The sequence below is a fragment of the Malaclemys terrapin genome, chromosome 6 (assembly GCF_027887155.1).
Source record: "Malaclemys terrapin pileata isolate rMalTer1 chromosome 6, rMalTer1.hap1, whole genome shotgun sequence".
NCBI lineage: Eukaryota > Metazoa > Chordata > Testudines > Emydidae > Malaclemys > Malaclemys terrapin.
Genome location: NC_071510.1, coordinates 10541678 through 10555319, shown reverse-complemented (window position 1 = coordinate 10555319; position 13642 = coordinate 10541678).

Genomic DNA, 13642 nt, shown 5'->3' with positions numbered 1-13642 from the left:
GGCCAGAGCAGAGCCCTGCAGAGGCATGGCAATCAGCCATTGGGGTGATGAGCGAGTGCCCGAGCAGCGGAGAGTGTAAGGTGCCTTCTTATCCACCCCACACAGGGTGGGAGGTGAACTCTGCAGTTGAACCTCTGAACTCTGGGGCTGCACTGGCCAAGGACAGCAACTGTGAGTGGGGTACAGAGAAGGGACGGGCACGTTAAAGGGACTTTTGGGTTTCTGAACGTAAGATACTGCCCAACTTACTTTGGGGTGGATCTTTGGCTCATGGTTTGTGTTTATGAGCCCTAGTCGCAGTGTTTTCCCAAATTAATGCTTACTTAATTCCCTCCTTTTATTAAAAGTTTTTGCTACACTCAGATTCTGTACTTGCGAGAGGGGAAGTATTGCCTCTTACAGGCACCCAGGGGGTGCTGTGTAATTGTCCCAGGTCACTGGGTGGGGACTCGAGCTGGTTTTGTGTTGTATGGTTGAAAAGGAAGCCCTAGATACTGAACCCGGTCCTTGTTGCTGCTGGCTCCACCTGGCAGAAGGGTTACATTGATATGGGTCCCATTCCACTAGATCAGGTTAACGCTTTGATAGAGTTCATCCCAAGCTGCTGTTTCGAACTCTAGAGCAGTTCGGTTTTGCACCCATGTATTTGGAGGAATAACCGTCTCAGCTGATATTGCCCTGTTAAGAAGTATTATTGTTAATATCTGTATTACAGTAGCACACAGGGACCCCAGTTGAAACTGGGGTGCCATTGTGCTGGGCACTGCACCTTCATATATAGTGCAGCCCCTTGCCAGTTTGGAGGGTGGAGAAAAGCTGCTGCTGGCAGCAACCACCGTCAGCAGCACGGCGGCTGGGAGAATTGAACCTGAGACTGCCTGCCTGGTTTGTGCTCAAGAGGCAAAAACTCCAGAGAACCTGCCCGTGGCTGGGACTCCCCAGCATGTGAGCTGGGGACAGCTGGCTGCAAGGTGTCTGGTTACAGCACTCAGGGGCGAAGCAGCAGAGTTCCTCCCTCCACTGAGGAGAAGGAGGCGCCATTTTGTCTCTCTTGACCAGAGAGTCTGAGACCAGCATGGAGCCCCCAGCTCCACAGCAGAGTGACAGAGCCCTAAGACTGTGCGGAATGCCGGCCTGCAGAGCCGGTCGGGTCCCCTGCACCGGGAGAGAAGGAGGTCGGCTCCTCACCTAGCTCCAACGCCACCAGAGAGCATAAGTCTGTGAGATGACTCCTAGTTTTGAGGACCTAACAGAGGGAGCATGTAACTATTGCTGTCTGACTGTTTGCCCTGATTCTTGCCCTTTTCTCTTCTGTATTTTACCCCATCTCATCCTGCAGTAAATGTTTGTTTATCCTCATCTGGTGGTCCTTGATTTCCTGCAGTGTCCTAGAGGTCATTAGGCTGTCCATTAATTTGTGCATCCAGACACTATGTAGCGGCGCAGTGCCCTACAATCAAATAACACGTTGTCCCTGCCCTAAGGGACTTACACACTAAGGAGACCAGGATGACATGGGGCTATGGGGGAAAGGATAGGACAGACGAGTGGAGTGAACTGTGTGAGGGTGGCAAACAGCTTGTTCGTGCCACTGTGGTTTTCTGTAGGTTTGGGTTTGGGTTTTTTTGGCTGGGGGTTTGTTGAGAGGGGATTGGCTAACCAGAGCCCATGGAAGGGAGAGGGGAGCACTGGCTGGGAAGGTGGTAAGAGGGCTGTAGGGCTGGAGAGCAGAGGGAAGGAAGGTGAGGACCTTGGAGGGCAGGTGCTATGAGGCTGAAATGAAGAGGTTGTGCAGGAGGGAGTTGGAGTGCACAGGGGAAAGGAAGAGGTGACGGTCCAGGATGCTCCCTGCCCCACCAGGTTATGCCCTTTAAACACGGCACCTGCACTGTGTGTGTCAAGAAGCTGCCTGAGGGGCCTGTCCGAGCCCAGTGCTTTCCGTGATAGCTTGTGGCCACGTGCTGATGTTGCTATGACGAAGTGTGGGCAAAGGCTCTCTGGGCTTGGTTGCAGAGGTTTGGAAAAGCCTCTTCTGCCTGGGTTAACGGGGCTCAAGGTGCCACCAGTGTAAACCCAGGCCAGTTCGGTGTGATGCTCTGTCCCGCTCCGGTTGTGGCCAGGACACGGCGGGGGATGAGCCATCGCTGGGTTGTCTAGCTCAAGCGGTAGAGGCTTGTGCACTAACAGTCAGAGAGGCCAGACCTGACCTGGGGGTCTGAGCATCACGCAGCTGCTGCAGCCGTTGGATGCAAAGGCTCAGTGCCGCCCAGGACCCCCTCCGCCGGGAAGGGAGGGCGGCTGACTGCACAGGGAACAATGCCAGCCCCACACCTCAGGCTCCAGATCAGGCCTTTGGGGAGGAGCATTTTCAGGAGCATATCAGGGTGGGATTAGTTGGGGCCTTAGTTATCGTTCCTGAACCTTTTACCTGTCCCCCTCCCCCTTCTGTTAATTTACCTCTGCCTGGTCTCGGGAATAGAAAATCGTTTGTTCTCATGTGGTCCTTGAGGTCCAGTACTTGTGCTGTAGTACCCTAGAGGCCATAGCGTTTTTGGTTGGTTCACCAGGCCAGTAGCTGGAGGCTCCCCTTGCTAAGAACCCAGGGCCTATTGGTCCTAAATGAGGGGAGGGGTGTAGAGTCCCTGAGGAGGAAAGAATAAGGAAGTCCCTCACCCTTGGGGATGAGGGGTTCTCCAGGAGGGGGCTACGTCATGTGATCTGTCTTTTTTCAGGGCTCTCACAGTGCATTCCAGTGCTGGGGATGGCCTTTGTGGGGGAATCAGGTTATGATGAAAAAGTGTGTGTGTAGGGAGGGGGCAGCTTAGGGAAGGCCAGATGTAGAAACCATTCCCCTCCTCCCCCCAGGGGCTGCTGGACTAGGTGTACTGGTTATCACTGACTGAAACCTGCTTCACTATACCGCCCATGGCGCATGGGCCTGCCAGTGGTATTAGCACTGACTCTAGCACCCACCTCCCCTGGGAAATCCAGCTCCTGCCCCTCTATCTTGGATCCCAAATTGTTCCCAGGGTCAGTGGGAGGCTGGATTTTGGCTGGTGTGCCTAGGCAGGGGGCGACGGCCCCCTGCCTGCAGTCTACTCAGCAGCAGTGCTATTTAAACTCCTTTTTAGCGGGACAAAGCTTTTTCTTTTCTCTCGTCCAATAAATTCGACTTGGGGGTCTACCTAATACTTGTTTTCATTGGCTCACCATAGCTTGGATAGTAAAAATTTGCCTTTATGTAAACCTCTAAATGCCAGAAACGACTGAGGTGATTTCCACAGCAATTATTTTTTTCACTACAAATTTCATGTTTGAAGAAAGGCCATTTTATGGGGACGTTCATTAAAAAATCATGGCCAATGCTAGTGACTGTATGACCTTGGGACACCTGGCTCCAGCATCTACAACGGCTTCTTACTTAAAGCTGAGGGAGCACACCTGGAAACGTTTCAGATTAGTTCCATGAAAGACTTTGATTCAGGAATGTCTCTATGTGTCATCACAAAACAGGCTAATCAATTTTTTTTGAATATTTAATTCCATAAAATTTGTAAATTTCAACATTTTCCCCCAATTCTGGGACAAAAACAAATGTTGAAATATTGGAATGTCCCACAGGAGAGAGATTCCAAATTTCACTTCACTCTAATCTTTATCGATGGTTTGGAAGAAATTATAAACCCGATGACACAAGAATGGGTGGAACGGCAAATGATCGGCCAGGCCAGTTTTAAACAGCCATCCAGATCACATGATAAGATGAGCTCATTTGAACAACCTGTGTTTTAATACTGGTGAATGCATGGTCATATTCTACAAGCCCAGAAAGCAGCGACTCAGAAAAGGACTTGGGAACCATGGTGGACACCAACTGAACTCTCAGTGCAATGGTGTGGCTAAGACAGCAAAATGTTATCCTTGACTGTATAAGCAGGGGAATATCAAGTTGAAGTAGGGAGGTAGTGCCACCTCTGTGTATGGGCTTAGTCAGAGCATACTGGATATTGTGTCCAGTTCTGGTGTCAACACCTTAAAAAGGAGGCTGACAAATCGGAAAGGTTTCAGAGAAGAGCTACAAGACCAATGTAGGTGTGGAAATCCTGCCTTGACGTGAGAGGCCAAAACAGCTCGATCTCATTAATTTATCCAAGTGACAGTTCAGAGGTGGCTTGATCATGGTCAATAAGTGCATGTGGAGAAGGTTTCTGCTAGTAGAGGGCTCTTTAATTCACCAGACAAAGGCATAAGAAGAGCAAATGACTGGGAGCTGAAGCTAAACAAATTCCGCCTAGAGATAGGGTGCAAATTGTTAACGGCAAGGGGAATAAACCATTCCAACAACTCACCTCGGGACGTGATGGTTTTGCCATCATTAGCGGTCTTTAAATCAACACTGGATGTCTCTATCTAACGGATCTGCTCTCGCTCAAGCAGCAGTTCTGGTCTTGGTACTGAAATGACTGAGTGAAGTCCCCTGGCCTATGTTATACAAGAGGTCAGACTGGATGATCATAACAGTCCCCTCAAGTCTTAATCTGTGAATCTATACAGCAAATAGGGCCATAAGTCAAAGTCCTGGATCTAACTTCCCTCAAATGTTTGGCTGTGGATTGCAGCTGAAGCTCATCTTTACTACATAGGCATATTTTAAAAATCCCCTTCTTTATAAACTTATTGTCCCACTTTAAAGTCAAGGGAGACCTAGCATAGGGAGGGGTGACCTCATGAAAACTTATAAACCAGAAGACACTCTGGTAACCGATTGCTAGATCATAGCAGAGTTTCATACACTCTCTTAATGAGAAGAAAGGAGATGTTTGCTCAAAGAAGTCCTACTCATGTGGCACATCTGTTATAAGGAGCTATGAGAACAAGACAATCTCTATTAGCTCCTGGGGAAAGTCCTGGATGGAATTTCCAAAACACATGTTTTTTCTTCCCTTTCTCCAGCAAAACTAGAAGGAGCCTGGCTTAGGGAAAGCCAAAAGGGAAGGAAGGTACTACAGGGAGTGCTTGCATTTGGGGGAATTGGGATGTCTGGCTATCCCAGCGGTCGCGCGTGTGTGAGATTACATGGCGATGCCACCCGTGTGAGGAAAATTACACAGCCTCTCCATGCGAAGGTAGCACCGGTTGCTGCTGCTTTTGGAAAACGCAAGCTGTTTGTAAAACACTAATACTGAGCGACTTAAAAAAAAAGTGTGTGGGGGGGAGGGAAGGGGAGAGAGTTCTTAGTGCATCCAAACCTTTGGCCCGCTGGACTCTTGTATAATTGCTTTAAACATCTACTCTGGGTCAATACCTCCCTACCAACTATTTCATAAAAGGGGGCTGTACACAGGTGACAAACACTTACCATGGAAATAATGTGAATATTAAGTTAATCAAAGCGCTGGTGTTGGAAGGGATTCAAGGGGGGGGGGAGGGGAAACAGCTCATAACGAGCAATCCATGTCACTTTTTTTCCCTCCTGCATTATCTTGCTCTGTCCCATTTGTCTAGCCGTAATCTACATTTCAAATGATTACATGGGAAGCTGAAGTGGTAGTGACAAGGATAAACGAAGCTTGTTAAACTAATAGCTGCACTAATGCCCAAATATGTGAACTTCCACAGTCAGGCAGCATCCGAGGCTGCCGGAGCTGTCAGCCCCACTCCCCCTGGGCTCGTCCGCCAGCGGCTGCCACATGATGAATGGCCCTGTCGAGTAAATTCATCCGGGGCCCAATTAAACAGGCAGAAATGAACTAGAGCCGTCAACCAGAGAAAGAGAGGGAGAGAGAGAGACGATAAAAAAAAAAAAAAAAAAAAAGGTGGGGGGGAAAAATTGCACACAAAGTCAAGGAAGCTGCAAGGCAGTGAAGTCATTCTGACAGAAAATGGCCATTTAATGCTTTGCCGAGCCCACGACAGATATGTCATCTGAGGAAGCTTTAGTGGAGTCCCAGGGCATTTCATTTATTAATTATCAGCTTCAAGTGGGGGATTGGAGCTAGCCTCCCTCTCTGGTGCTCTCTCTCTTGTTTTTTTCCTCCCTTTTTCTCTCTCTTAAGCACTGTCAGCTTCCAGCCTCCCTTCTGTCAGCGATGGCTTAGGGCAGCGGTAGCAGAGCAGGAAAGTTTGGCCTATCATGAAAGAAATGGTGGGGAGGGGGGGGAACACTTCGAAAGTTTCACAGTTTCTTTTTTCCCCCTGTATTCTTCACACAACTAAATCTTTGCTGGTTGCAGTTAGAATTTGTGGACGGAGGGCGCCGTAATCTAATCTGCGCCTTTTCTCTGCAGATGACATTGCTCTCAGTATCACTGAATTAACTCAGGATTCCTTATTATTTGTCGTATGGCAATACCACCACTGAGAGCACGCTCCATTGTGCTAGGCGCTGCACAAACACCTGCCCTGAAGAACTTACAGTGTAACTAGACAAGACAGACACCAGGTGAGAGAGAGGCTGAATTATTAGCTCCATTTTACAGATGGGGAAACTGAGGCATGGAGACAATTACATATTATGTTCACAGTACACACACACACACAGAGGGATAAAAACTCTTTCTGGATGGTTGCAGCGTGACATGCCTTTATTTTTGAGACGTCAGAATGATAACACACCACAGCCCCAAAACAGAGAGACAAAGCAAACTGCTCCCTAAAATGGAGAGGCACAACTCACCCCACCTTACTATAGGCTGTCCGTCTGCAAAACTGACTCTGTTAGGCCCAGGTCACACACAAGCGGTACCAGGAAAAAGCCCCAAGCATTTAAAGTGATGCTTTGCCATTTTAATACGTGACTTGCCCAAAGTCGCAGGGAATCTGTGTCAGAGCCAGGCTCTCAGCCCAGATCTCCTGGGTCCCAGTCCAATGCATCACCACAAGACCAGCCTTTCATGCGCTCTCTCTTTCCTCTTCTCGCTTTGTCCGTGGAGTGAATCCCCGTGTAAGGAATATCTGTTAAAAATTACAGTCTGCATTTTCAAAAATGAGGAGTGAATTTGGATGCCCAGTCTGATACCTGAAAGGGGCTTTATTTTCCGAGGTGGGCCCTCATCAGCCCCTCCATCCAAATTACTAGTTGCTTTAGACAACTCATTCCTGTGTTATTCCTGTGCCAGCTGGACTCACACACACATGGCCTGAGCAGAATTTTGCTGACAGAGAGAACTTTTCAAAGAGCAAACTGAGGCTGGACCTGATGCTGGTCCCATTGAAGCCACTGGCAAAACTCCTGCTGGTGTCACTGGGAGAAAGGCAGGCCCTGAAAGCGTGTACCGAGTATGTGACCTAATTCCCTTTGGAGTCAATGTGAATCTTTCCATTGACGTCAATGGCATCTGGACAAAGAATCCTGTAAAGTTCTGTTGACGTATAAAAGGACAGCATCACCCATTTCCTCAGCCCAACGCTTCCAAAAATGCCAAAAAGGTAAGTATGCACTTGTCACCATGAATGAATGGGGGAGGAGGAAGGGGGGAGGGCATGGATCAGTGTTCACATGATACTAGGGTGACCAGATCACCACACTAAAATATCGGGACATATTGGGGTGCCATCAGCCCTGCCCACAGTCCACCCCCACTCCTCCCAGGCTCTGCCCCCCACCATTGCGCCCTTCCTCATCCCCCAGCCTGCCACTGGCTTGCTGCGTCCCTCCTCAGTCCCCCGTCAACTGCTCGCCTCTTCACCCCCCTGCCCACCACTCACCCCTACGGCGCCGACTTCCCCTCTGCCGGGTGGGTGCTCGCCCACCCTCCGCCTCTTCCCACCCCTGCACCACTCTCACCCCGCCCCCATTCCACCTCCTTCCCCCAAGTCCCCACCCCGCCCCACCATGCCTCTTCTCCACCTCCTCCCCTGAGTGTGCCACGTACCCTCTCCTCCCCCCTCCCTCCTGGAAAGCGCTAAGCGCCGCCAAACAGCTGTTAGGCGTCAGGAAGTGCTGGAGGCGCGGGGACGCGGCACGCTGGGGGGAGAAGGAGGCGAGGAGGGGGGAGCTTGGCTGCCATTTTTCCCTGTGGGTGCTCCACCCCTGGAGCATCCATGGGTCAACGCCTCCTTCCCACTCGCCTCCTTACTTGAATATCCAGACAAATGGTGTCCCGATCGTACATTGATCGGGACATGGAACTAGGGTGACCAGACAGCAAATGTGAAAAATCGGGGCGGGGGTGGGGGGTAATAGGAGCCTATATAAGAAAAAGACCCAAAAATCGTGACTGTCCCTATAAAATCAGGACATCTGGTCACCCCATCACTCGCCCCATCAATACCCAGCCCGGGCTGGGGAAGCTAATGATCCAACCAGAGGACCAAATACGGTGATGAATTTGGGTCACATGCCACCTGAAGCACATTGCACATACGCCAACAAGAAGACGGTGGCTAAACTGTGAGTGTGTTTTTCTTTAAAGAGCTTTAATTTAACTTTTCAAGTGGCCATCTTGCTATGCAACTTGTGAAACTAGCAGTGCCAAGACTATGAGCCGGTTTGCAGCCATTGTTATTAACGGTTTCACAAATACAAAACAAATACTGCTATGCAAATTGAATGGTTTAATTTGTAAATATTTAATTTTTCACTCTGGACAATGGAGCTCTTTGGAAACTGACTGACAGACTTTTCTATTGGGTGATATAACTACAGAAATTTTGCTGGTTGCCAAAAGTCCACAATTAATGTGTCAGGGCTGAAGAAACCATGGGATTGCTTAAAAATTGAGATTTTTAGAAGAAGAATAAACGCTGGGTTCTTTTCCTTTGATTTCTGGTTTCTGAGCCTTTAAGGTGCACTTGGGTCATGTTTTCAAACTCTTCTCTGCAACCACAATGGCGAGAAACTTCTTGTTGCAATTAAATCTGAGCCTTTCACATAGTCACTTGACTCCAGCAGCTGGGGCTTTAAGACAAACACCAAATATTGTGAGACTCGCAATCCAATCATCAGAGATGGCAACACTGCTATAGAACAAAATGGCTGCCTTCAGCACTTGTCTCAGAAGTGCTCATTGTAATTAAAAACATAAACAGTAAATTTCATAATTTCCCTCCGTCAGGTTCCTCCTCACCTTGTTCCTACAGAGCTGGATTTGACTCTGATGCGTTCAGGCAAAGAGGTAAGAACACTCTCCCCAGCACTCTTTGGTGTGCTTCCCAGGAAGTAAACAGGAAGGACCTGGGTGCTCAGAAGTAAACAGAGAACACACCCAGTACCTCCCTTCCTAGAGCAGATGCATCGGGCACTCATTGGCTAACACAGTCCAGCTGGTGTGGCAGAGCATTTTAATTTGCTGCTGGTATAGCACAGGGGTCTTCTGAGGCTCAACGACGTCCAGGGTCACTTTAGAGCTGGTGTCCTGTGGCACCTTAAAGACTAACAGATGTATTGGAGCATAAGCTTTCGTGGGTAAGAACCTCACTTCTTCAGATGCAAGTAATGGAAATCTCCAGAGGCAGGTATATATCAGTGTGGAGATAACGAGGTTAGTTCAATCAGGGAGGGTGAGGTGCTCTGCTAGCAGTTGAGGTGTGAACACCAAGGGAGGAGAAACTGCAAATGAACTGGAGCTTACAAAAAAAACTTCAGGACCAGACTCCAAAGAGAAACTGCTGAGCTCCAGTTCATTTGCAAATTTGACAACATCAGATCAGCATTAAACAAAGACTGTGAATGGCTATCCAACTACAGAAGCAGTTTCTCCTCCCTTGGTGTTCACACCTCAACTGCTAGCAGAGCACCTCACCCTCCCTGATTGAACTAACCTCGTTATCTCCATACTGATTTATACCTGCCTCTGGAAATTTCCATTACTTGCATCTGAAGAAGTGAGGTTCTTACCCACGAAAGCTTATGCTCCCAATACTTCTGTTAGTCTTAAAGGTGCCACAGGACCCTCTGTTGCTTGCTACCTACCTGTTAGCCACCCAAGTGCTCTCCTCTGGGCTATGCCAGCCCTTACTTTGCTTTTCAGGTTAACAATAGGTGTACCCCAGTCCCGGAGGCTCTTTGAAACATTCCCCTGTAGTGTCCAGCCCCTTATCCACTGAACCAGGGGCGCTGGAACAATTTGTATAGTGGGGGTGCTGAGAGCCATTGAACCATGTCTATGATGGAAACCACTTCAAGCGGCAACCCCTCCCCACAGCACCCCTAGTTCCAGCACCTATGTACTGAACACTCGCAGAAATACCAGGTCTGCTGTCCCCAAGGCAACAAGGTACACACCAGCTTGTCTGAGTCAACTCCAGGTCAGCACCTTGCTCAGTGTCACAGCACTGAGATACATTTATAGTGGAAACTCGGATACATTTATTATCCAAGCATCATGAGATAGTGAATAAAGATAATGGAAATAAAAGGTCATATATAAAATAAAATCATAACAAACTTTCTAGAGACTAAAGTTAACATTATCGACTAACCGTCTCGCTAAAGAAATGTACCTCACCCCAATATCCTCCTTCAGCATTTCCTCCAAGGCTGCCTGTGATCCCATTTCATCAATGTCAATGTACTGCCCGTTTACTTCTCAGGTTCAGGATGAAGGGGTGTCTTCTTTGTTCCCCAAAGACAGGCCAGCAAGCCTTTGAACTATCTCTCAAGATAAGGTGTTTTGTCAGTTCCTTTCTGAAATTCTTACAATCCTTCGTCTGCATTCAGGTTAAATGGGTGATGGGAGACCAATTGTTTATGGGACACTACTTAATTTACACCTCAGCAGGGAGACAGGTGAATAAACATTGCTTGTCTCACAGAAAACCTGTTTGCCAACACTGCCTTGATACAGACTTTAAAACACACGGTCAGTGTATATACATAGCTCCTTATCTAGTATCTGTACATACATTTCACAACGATATCAATGACCAGGGTGACCCTGGCAAGACCTCACCTGACATTCTTTGGTGAACCAGAGCAAACAGACCAGAATCAGGGCATTCCTGTAACCCTTTTGCCAGATGGCGCTGAGGGGTTCCTGGGTCACAGAATGGCACTTAACTTATGTGACAGGCGCCTAATTCACTGTGCTCTATACACAGTATTGCATCTTCTTTTCTGTGCAAGAGGCAGTCCCCTCCTGAAATAAGCAAGTGAACCCAGCTCATTCGGCATTAGCGAGTAAGTTCCCATCCTCTGAATCCCTTCCATATTCTCTGCTCTCTCTGCCCTGGTTTTTGTGGACCTCACAGCAATGTCCTCCTATCTCACAGGGACAGCCATGCTGCACACCTTAACCCAGAACCCAGGCCCACCTTCTGGGGGTCAGGTAGCAGGCCATGCCAAGGAAGAACTTTGCAGGCAGCAGAGGCTGAACTGCCAGCCCTTGTGGACTTGGCTCCCATAACCCCATCTCTCAACTCGGATTTCCCGGTTGGCCACCCATCTCTAAGCTAATCCTGACCGCAGAACTGGGTCTGAACTGAAAAGCATATTACATGGCATGTTGTTAGAAGTAGCATATCAGTAGACAACAATACAACTGGTACAGAATGCATGTGCCTCTCTTCTTCTAGGAGATACAATAATCCTTTGAAGTGTCCAAAAGCGGGTTGAATGATCTCAATGATCTCCCTTTACATGCAATTTTCCAGGTACATTTTGGCCCGTACAGTATCACTATTCCAGTTGTTTCCCCCCCAAATTCTCCCTGTTCTATCACAATATTTTGTTGTCCATACAAGTAAGTTGCACTACTGATCTGCGTGCTCTCATGGCTGGGAGGAAGGAAGCAGGCTGTAGGGGGGAAAAAAGTGTCTTCCAAGCAATTGAACGCAACAAATATTCACTGCTTACAACGGCTGCTGGCTCTGGTGCAGTCAGAGCGACAGTCACTGGAGCGTGCACTCCCCATGTTTACACTCTCATGCATCACGAGGATTTTCTGTAGCCGGACTAGGTGCAGTTGTTCAGGGGAGACTGCGTCCTTCTCTGTCTTGTTGACATGGTTCGAGTACTGCTGCTTTCTTTGGTCCAGAAACATTGGCACTCTGAAGGCAAGTGCAACAGCAGGAGGCACCGAGAAGTAGCCCAGCCTGAGGGCAGATGTGCCCAGCTTGGTCTTGTTGCAGTTTCAGTGGGAGCCAGGGGGTAACAGGTGGTGTAAAACTGTCAGGTTTGCAAGGAAGAGGAGCTATTCAATCTGTACACCCCTGGTCTGATCAAGGAGATCTCCCAAAGAGATGGGCGAGTGAATTAACCCTTTGCGCCACATCTATTCCACATAGGAACTGCTAGACTTGACCAGATGTGTGGTCCATCTAATTCAGTGTCCTGTCTCTGACGGTTGCCAGTACTAAGTGCTTCAGAGAAGGTGTAAGAAACCCCATAATGGTCAACTATAGAATCCTGCCCATTGGGAATTTTTTTCCAACCCTCCTGTTAGTGAATAGTTGGCTTATGTCCTTAAGCATGAGGGTTTATATCCTTCCATCTGTCAAATCCTAGCTAATGTAACTGTGTATATTCTCATTATACATATAACATCTGGGGTAAAATCCTGACCCTGTTGAAATCCTTGGCAAAATTCCCATTGACTTCAGTCTGGCCACGATTTCACCCCTAATCTTTTATTTGAGTCCTGCTGTCATCTTGACCTCCACATTATCTAGTGGCAATGAGTTCCACAGTTTAATTTTGCATTGCATTTTAAATGATTCCTCTTATTAGATTTATTCCCTTTACATTTCAAGGCATGTCCTCTTGTTCTTGTGTTCTGAGGAGTAATAGAGGTTCTCAATCTATCTTCTTTACACCATTTTTTATTTTTTCTACTTCTGTCATGTCTGCTCGTAGGCCCCAGTCCTGCACAGAGAACCATGAAGACACAAGCATCTCCCCAGGCCATTCTTTGTAGGTTAGGGGCCTCATTCATCTTTCTAAACTAAATAGCCTGTCTCTTCCTATGGAAGTCTTTTCTATTCTCCCATTTTCATTGCCTTGCTCTGAATCCCCATGCTTTGCCAGATCTTTTATGTAATGTAGTGATCAGAACTGATCACATTAGTCCAGATGGAGGCTTCCCATTGGTTTATATAATAGCAGAATCAGATTTTCTGTATTACTCTCCATCTCACTCCTTATGCATCCTAACATTTTGTCTGCTTTTTTGACCACTGAGGATTTTGTTGTACTATCCACAATGATGCCCAGGTATTTTTCCTGAGAGCAATTAGAGTCCAGCAATGTGTATGGAGAGTTCAGATCATTCCACCCACTGTGTATTACTTTGCATTTGGTAACTATGAATTTCTTCTGCTATCTAGCTTCATTAGATCCTTCTGAAGTGCCTCACAGTCTTCTGTAGTCTTGGCTCACCTAAATAATTGTCATTTGCACATTTTACCACCTTGCTACTCATTCCCAAGCACTGATTTTAAAAATCCAGTTATAGGTGTACAATGTCTTAGTACACAACTTCATGGCACCTGCACGTCCTGCACACAACAACTGACAGTTCATTACTCCTCCTTGTTTTCTGTCTGCTGGCTAGTTTCTCACCTATGGCAGTACTTTGCCCATGACACGTAATTTCCTAAATGTCCTCTTGTGAGGGACTTTGGCCCAGATTCTCAAAGATATTTAGGCTCTTCTTGTCTGAAGAAGAGCTCTGTGTGCTGCAAAAGCTTCTCTCTCACACATCAA